Here is an 8,800-nt window from a genome sequence, read left to right as displayed (position 1 = left end):
AAAATGGCAAGAATGTTTTGACTCTGGTCAACTTTTATAATGCTAATAGCAGTAATGGTGGTTGTAACATTATATCCCTAACAGAATTATTGAGAAAAAATGCACACACTGCATCCCGGAAGCTGATGATAGTAGGTGACTTTAATGTTCACCCATGTGGTAATCCAGGCTTTACCCCAATGGGCTCCCTGGGATGTAACAGTGTTGAAGGTTTTCACTTTTCTCATACCAGGGGTGGTAAGAACCTAAATGACTTAGTGAATGACTATAACTTAACAGTAGCTATGTCCATGGTTCCTGATACAAAAATCTTTGACACTCCAACTTTCAAAGGACACGGTCAGGGATCCTTTATAGATCATATATTTCTATCTTCAGATCTTGTACAATGGGTTTTGCAATTTACTATTCTCCTCAGTGTATATAGTGATCATAACCCCCTAGTTATTAGCTTGGGTGGGTTTTTACTCACCAAACGACCGTCTCGCAATGACCGAGGCACGCTGAGTTGTATAAATGGCAGACGCCGTATTAAATGGACAATGATAAACCAAGACAATTTATATTCTAAAATAAATAGTGCATGTGAGGAGGAGCTGTCAGCATGCTCATCTTTTGATTCATCCTCCATGAATATTTTGACTGGGTTTGCGGGACTGGTTTCTAAAATTGGTGCCATGCTAACAGCACCAACAAAGGGGCAAAGTAGAAAACATGTTAAATGGTTTGACCACAACTGCTCAAAGGCAAGCAGAGACCTGAAGAACGCCTTAAAAATTAAACCTAGAGACCCTGACCTGATAAAAAGTCTTCGTGTGTCTTATAGGAAAGCATTAGCCGTTAGAAAAAAGGAAATTAAGGCTAACACGATAGAATCCCTCCTTGATCCTACAGTGCTGGGAAACAGCAGCAAGTTCTGGCAAATTATCAACAAACCATTGTTTGATAACCCAAATGACACAGTCCTAGGTACAAGCATTTCAGAAGGGGAGTGGGTGACTCACTTTAGTACAATTTTTAAGAGTAATGAGCATGGGGTAGAAAATGCCTTTTTAATACCATCTGTAAACCCATTATGCTTTACAGTTAATGAGGTTGTAAGGGGGATTCAGGGTCTAACTAGCAACAAGGCCCCGGGCCTGGATGGTTTACCACCGGACCTGTTTAAGTCTAGTATCCCCTTTTGGGCTCCCGTCCTCACGGCGGCAATAAATGCAGCAGTTATAACGGGGTGCCCAAATACGTGGGGTCTATCGACCATAGTCCCCGTTTTTAAAAAGGGCGACCGCAGCAGTCCATTATGTTACAGGCCGATTTCTTTAATAAATTCAGTAGTTAAAGTGGTAGGGGGGGTAATTCTTAATAGGCTATCTACATGGGCTAAAGACAATAATATTCTATCACCTATACAATATGGGTTCAGACCCGGCCACTCGACTATCACACAATGCCTAAACCTATATTTGATTTTAAGTAAATATACCCTGGCTAGACAAGGAACTGTCTACATGGCATTTATGGACCTGTCGTCCGCTTTCGATTGCGTGGACAGAAGCTTATTATGGGCTACTTTGTTGAGAATGGGTGTAGAGAGGAATCTTGTCAACTTCCTAGCCGACTTGCATTCGGATACAAAAGCTAACGTCCGTTACACCCAAGACCTTAAAGTAACGGACGAATTTAGAATAAATTGGGGAGTTCGACAAGGCTGCATTTTGGCCCCATTTCTCTTTAACCTGTATATAAACGAACTGGAGGAATTTCTTTTAAATACTGAAGCAGACTACCCCCTTGTTGAGCGCAAGGTGGTGCCTGTGCTACTCTACGCAGACGATGCGGTTCTTATATCTAGGACAGCAATCGGTCTCCAAAAATTACTAAATTCCTTCTTTAAGTTTATGGAGTCACGTGGCCTTAGCATAAACAACTCCAAGTCCTATGTCATGAAAACAGGAAAGGGTACCCGGAAAACTGACTCCTTTAGCATAAACGGGGAGAAAATCCCTTCAACTAACTCTTTCTCATACCTTGGGGTCCTCTTAGACTACAAATTAACGTGGGGCCCCGCAGTGTCCAAAAAGAAGGGCGAAACAACAAGGGTAAATGCGGCCATCCTTGGCTTTGGGAAAAATATTGGCAATTGCCCTACAGCCGCACTGCTCAAGCTATACCAGGCAAAAAGTGTTGCTGTCGCATGCTATGGTAGCGAGCTCTGGGGCTATCGTAAGATAAAAGACCTAGAGGTTGCAGAAAATAACGTCCTGAAAAAGATACTGAGGCTGCCAAGGGGTATTGGGAATTACTCTGTACACGAGGAGTTGGGGGTCCCTTATCTAAGTGACAGAATAGCAGTGAACCCGGTTTTGTGTTGGCTGAATTGTTGGCTTAATACCGACATTCCACTCACACATGCCCTACTGAAAGAGGCCTTATTGTTAGACGGTAGGTTTAAAATTCCGTGGGTAAAATATATAAAGGATTGTTTGACGGCAATTGGCCGTTCTGACTTGTTCTATGCTCCCAACCTGATTACAAAATCTGATGTCGTCTCGGTAAAAAACGCCATATTACTGGTAAGATGTACTGACAGAGAAGAGGTTGAGATACAGAAGGATAGTGTCAGGAAACACCTATTACTTAAAACCTGTCCACAAACGGAACCTTATTTGACATGGCCTATGACTAGTTATGAACGGTTTTTGCTAATAAGGTTCCGTTTCGATCTATATCATCTTCTACTGGCGGTACCAAGTGGGGCTCAACGGGGTGAAGTGTTGCCAGCTTGTGGCTGCGACGGTAAGTCTCCTCAAGACCTGGCACACTTTCTTTTTATTTGCCCTTATTATTCTATCCCACGGAAATTATACCTTAAACCGTGCCTTAAAAAACTGAATTTTTTACAAATCAAGCCCGCACTTTACTACCTACAACTACTGAATTGTGACTGTACCTTATTTGTCTGTAACTTTTTTTAAAAAGCCATTTGTTTTAGGAAAAGTATGGACGGATAATTAAGCTGTGAATGTTTTAGGTGCTTTTTAAACAATATAGTAATTTATGTTTTTTAACCTTATATTGCTCATGCTTATAGTGCCCGCTGTACCTTCTTTTTCTTGTACTGTATACTGTGTCCTTTACTTGCCACATGAAATGAATTGTCTGGAATGTTTTTTTAAAATGTGTACTTATGAATTGTACTTTTATGATTGTAATTTTTACAATCGAATAAAGATTTTTTTGATTTGATTTTTGAACAACCAAATATGTCTGATTATGAGCGTTCTGCACATTAATTGATTCAAACTCTTACTAAAAATATGGAAGCCGTAACTGTCCCAGTAACAATAGGACCTGTAATACCAGTATTTGAAGATCAGAAAATAAAAGAGCCAAGATTAACTATTCCATTATAACAAAGTTTACAGAGAGCAAACGGAGTACTTATCCCGATTTGTCAGAAATAAGGCAGAACATAAGTGTAAATCCACCAGAGTTAACTTTTAATCAAAATTTGTCATGCGGATACCCGACAGGAGCAGAATCTGACTCAGCCACTCCAGAGAGAAACGCAGACAAAATAGATTTAACGCAAACACCCATGGGACCATCAGAAAGAGAGTTGAGTGAATGGATAAAAACGTTAAAATTAAAAGAGCAGGAATCAAAAGTGTTGGACGTGGCTAAATTAAAAGTAGATACGGAAGAATTAATAATTGGAACGATTGGTACAGACAGATTAAAAACTTACCAGGATGATGAGCTCATGTTTTTATGTAAAAGCATAACATGGAGAGCTAAGACAATGCATGATCAATTAGAAGAGGTGACAAGTGAATGTGGAATAGAATTTTCCAAAATAAAATCATTGCAGAAACTTATCGAGTAGATTTTGCAGAAAGAGACATTGAAAACATGAACACTGCAGGGAGACTAGTTCAGATAAAAGATTTGATTGTGTTGTTGCGCAAATGGGGTGATGTAGGTAAATGGAGAGTCAAGTGGGCAAAGAAGAAAGAAGAGAATAGTGATAAATCCACATTAGCTTTCCCTATTAGAGAAAAGGGAACTGTGGCAACTGAATTTCCTATGAGAGAAATTTCTGGAGGAGGATATGTACATGTTCCTTGGAGCAGACAAGATATATTGTCATTTACGAATGATATCCCCAGATTAAGAGAGAAGCCAGTAGAGTGGTATGGACAAGTTGACAGATTTGTATTATTTGTATTATGAATTGATTTGGCTGGGTTGTTTGACATAGTGGTGCCAACAGATTTATGGACAGAATGTAAAATATCTGTGGATTGGCCAAGGGAGGAGTATCCCAGAGATGAGAAATCAGGAGCTCCATCACCAGACGTGATGAGAAAATATGAACAAGTGATAGTGTGGTTGAAAAATAAAATACCTTCAAAAGAAACTGATTGGGTAAAGATAGACAGGACCACCCAGGAGCCAAAAGAAACTGTGCATTCATTTTATGAAAGGTTGTTGTTAGTTTTCAAACAATATAGTGGTTATGAGGAATTAAATGAAAAAGATATGAGCCATTTTGTGTATAGGTTTGTATATGGATTAAGACCGGAAATTTCAGACATGATTAGACATAGCATGATGGATGGGCAGTCGAGCTCAGTAGATAAGGTACTGAGACAGGCAAAGTATTGCAGTGAAGAAATTGATGCAAAACAGAATAAGTTGAAAGAAAAAGCCATGTGGGCACAAGTAAAAGTAGCAGAACAACAAGTAGCACAGATGGAGAATAAGAATGCAGGAGATCAAGGTGGGTTTAAAGGCAAACCTAAATTGGTAGGGAATATTGACGAAATGAAAAAGAAAATGTCATGTTTCAATTGCGGCAAGTTAGGGCATTGGAAACGAGAGTGTAAATGTCCGCCTAGAGTTAATGGGGAACATACATCATTGAATTCGCAGGTGCAGTTTGAGGTAAATCAGCAGCAACCGCAACAACAGCAGATAGCAAATCAGCAAAGTCAGGTGCCGCAACCGCCACTGCCATACAGTGGGAATAAGCAGAGATACTGTGCAGAGACAGGATTCAGCGGAGGTGAGCAGGTAAAAAGACCGCAAAGAGTAAATGTGTGTCCTCAATATTGGTTGCAAGAAGAGAATGGCAGTGAGCCGGATTAAAGTTTCTGACGGTGCCTGAGGGAGGAAGAAGAGTGTATGCTTGGGGCCACTCTTGAGGTAGATCAGTCAGATCCATTTGTGAGCGGAAAAGTGAATGATGTGGAAATAACTTTCCTAGTGGACACTGGTGCTACCCGTTCTACTGTTAGATCAGTGGAAATTCAAAATATTCCTCTCTCGGGTGAAACAATCCAGGTTGTAGGTGTAACTAATAGACAAATAAATACTCCTTTGACAAAACCAGTTGAAATAGAGATTGGGACATACAAAGATATGCATCGATTTGTGGTGTGCGACAGCAGTCCTGTTAATTTGCTAGGCAGAGATATACTGTGTAAAATGAACTGTGCCATATATTGTTCACCAGATGGCATAGAATTGCAAACTCCAGATGAAGATAGTTTGTATAAATTGACAATGCTGATGATGGAGGCAGATTAATATAAACTGTTACCTGTTTTTGATAAAGAGAAAATTCCTGGTGAACTGAAAGAGGCAGTGAAAGAAAGCATATGGGATTTCACTGGAAAAGATATAGGGTTGATGAAAGGGGTTGATCCTGTGAAAGTGTTATAAAAGAAGGTGCAAGCTACCCAAATATACCTCAATATAAAATGACTGCAGAGGTAATTGAAGGAATTACTCCAGTAATTGACAAAATGATTGAGCAGGGAATTTTAAGAGAAATCGAGAGCAGTCCATGTAATTCACCAATTATGGGATTGAAAAAGCCAAACGGAACATTTAGAATTGTGCAGGACCTGAGAAAGGTTAATAAAATTGTTGTTCCATGTTGTCCAATTGTTCCGAATCCAGCAGTGATTTTGTACCAAATTCCTCATGATGCAGAATGGTACACGGTGATTGATTTGTGCAATGCGTTCTTTACTGTTCCATTGCATCCAGAAAGCCAACCAATTTTTGCGTTCCGTTTCCAAAATAGTATCCTGGCATGGTGTAGAATTCCGCAAGGGTACACTGAGAGTCCATTGATTTTTAATAAGCTGCTGAAGAAATATCAGAAAATTTGAGCATGCCTAGAGAGTCTGTGTTAGTGCAGTATATTGATGATCTTTTGGTTGCATCAAAAACAAAGGATGCCTGTATAACTGATACAGTGGCATTGTTAAATAATTTGGCTGAGGAAGGACATAAAGTGTCCCCATCAATATTACAGTTTTGTCAGAAAGAAGCACAATACTTAGGTCACAAGATTGCTAAAGGAATAAGACAGGTCAAAATTGAGAGAATTAAAATGATACAAGGAATGCAGCCACCTAAAACCCAAAGACAAGTAAGAATGTTCCTAGGAATGGTAGGTTATTGCAGACAGCGGATAAGTGGATTTTCATTGATTGCAAAACCATTGCAGAGACTGACAAAGGCAGACATCAGAGACCCTATTGTTTTGACCAAAACAGAGATGGAAGCATTTGAACAGCTAAAAACTAAGTTGTGTGAAGCACCAGCTTTGGGAATGCCTGACTACGAAAAAGAATTTGAACTGTACTGCAGTGAGCGAGAAGGATGTGCTTTGTCAGTGTTGATTCAAAGGCATGGGAGAATGAGAAAACCAATTGCGTATTTCTCAGCTGTTTTGGACCCTACTGCAAAAGCTTTGCCAGGATGTTTGAAAGCAGTACCAGCAACAAGTGTAAGTCTGGAAGAAAGTGAAGGAATTGTAATGGGATTTCCTGTGAGAGTGTATGTACCTAATTCAGTGGAGATACTTCTCACTAGAGCAAAGACACAGTACATGACTAATAGCAGAATGACACGTTATGAGAAAATAATTTTGGGAGCTGAAAATGTGACAATTGCAAGATGTGTGAATGTCAACCCATCGACATTGTTACCTGACACCATTGAAGCAGAAGTGAAGGGTGAGCTTGATCACAAGTGTTTGGATGTTTTAGAGTATTATACAAAACCTCGTCCAGACATTAAAGATCAATCTTTACTTGAATAGGAGTTTGTAATGTTTGTGGATGGATCATGCTTGAGAACAGAGAGTGGTGTTCTAAGTGCTGCATATGCTGTTTGTACAGTGGCAGAAGTGTTGGAAGCATCTTGTCTGAAAGGCATTCATTCTGCTCAAATAGCGGAATTGATTGCTTTGATACGTTCATGTGAATTTGGAAAAGAGGTGAAAGTAACCATAGAGACTGATAGCCAATATGGTTATGGAGTTGTTCATGATTATGGACAGCTTTGGTCCCAAAGAGGGTATTTGACCTCTGCAGAAACACCTATACAGAATGCTGAATTTGTGAAGACACTGATAGACGTGATACAGTTACCTGAAAAATTGGCTGTGGTAAAATGTTCTGCTCATAAAAAGGGTGAGGATTATATCGCAAGGGGAAACAGTTACGCTGATGCAATTGCAAAACATTGTGCAAAGAATGAAATTTCAATCAATAGAGAACAACTGAAGAACATGTTCCAAGTCCTTTAAAGCTAACCACTGTAGTTGAGACTTGGCAGGAAGTGAAGCAGATGCAGGAAGACGCAGGAGCAGAGGAAAAAGATATCTGGTTAAAATAAGGTTGCAGACAAAGGGAGGAAGATTAAATTTGGGTAATGCCCGATAGCATGATTTCAGATATGGCCCGAATGTACCATGGTCAGGCCCACATTGGTAGAGATGCTATGATTCGTCTCTTTAGACAGACTTGGTATAATACCAAATTCAGAATGATTGCTGAAAGTCTGTGTCAAAGATGCTTGATCTGTCAACAATTTAATCTAAACAGAAAAACTGTTGTAAGTTTGGGAACCATAGGACGGGAGGGTGGCCCATTCACAAGAGTTCAGATGGATTTTGTTGAGCTACCTCCATGCAACAGACTCAGATATGTTCTTGTGATAATCTGTTTGTTCTCTCGATGGGTAGAAGCTTTCCCCACGCGGAGGAATGATGGATTAACTGTTGCTAAACTGTTCTTGCATGATATAATACCACGCTTCGGGTTTCTGGTGACCATTGAGTCAGACAGAGGCCCGCATTTTCAAAATGAACTTATGCAGATGATCTGCAAAGCTCTGGACATTCACCAGAAGCTGCATTGTGCATATAGACCTGAGGCTTCAGGAGTAGTTGAACAGGTGAATGGAACAATTAAAAACAGAATTGCAAAAATGTTTTTGGCAACAGGAATGAAGTGGCCGATGCTTTGCCACTTGTTTTAATGACACTGAGAAGCATACCTGACAGAAAAACTGGATTACGTCCACATGAGATCTTAATGGGTAGGGTGATGAGACAGGCCTATGTACCAGTTGATAAGTTGTTGACAAATAATGATGACATCATACTGGATTACTGCAAAATCTGTCTGATGTGGTAACTTCTGTGCTCCACCAGGTGGGAACTGAATAAAATTCCAAAGAGAAAAATTTGCATAGAGAAATTGAATGACTGGAGGTTGAAGGTGTCTTTGAGAGGCTGGGTAAAAGTTTCTCAGCAATTAAGCATTGGTTCCAAGAAATAGATAGTTAAATTATAGGTAAAATACTAATACCGATAACAATCTTAGTGATAGTAATTTTTATGATAAGAATATGCTGTATATACAAAGGCAGAAGAGATTTTAGAAAGTCAATAAGGATAAGGAATGAGGAACAGCAGGCAAGAAAGAGAGAAAAG

The sequence above is a fragment of the Lissotriton helveticus genome, chromosome 6 (assembly GCF_964261635.1).
Source record: "Lissotriton helveticus chromosome 6, aLisHel1.1, whole genome shotgun sequence".
NCBI classification, from domain to species: domain Eukaryota; kingdom Metazoa; phylum Chordata; class Amphibia; order Caudata; family Salamandridae; genus Lissotriton; species Lissotriton helveticus.
Note: the sequence above shows the minus strand (reverse complement) of the source record.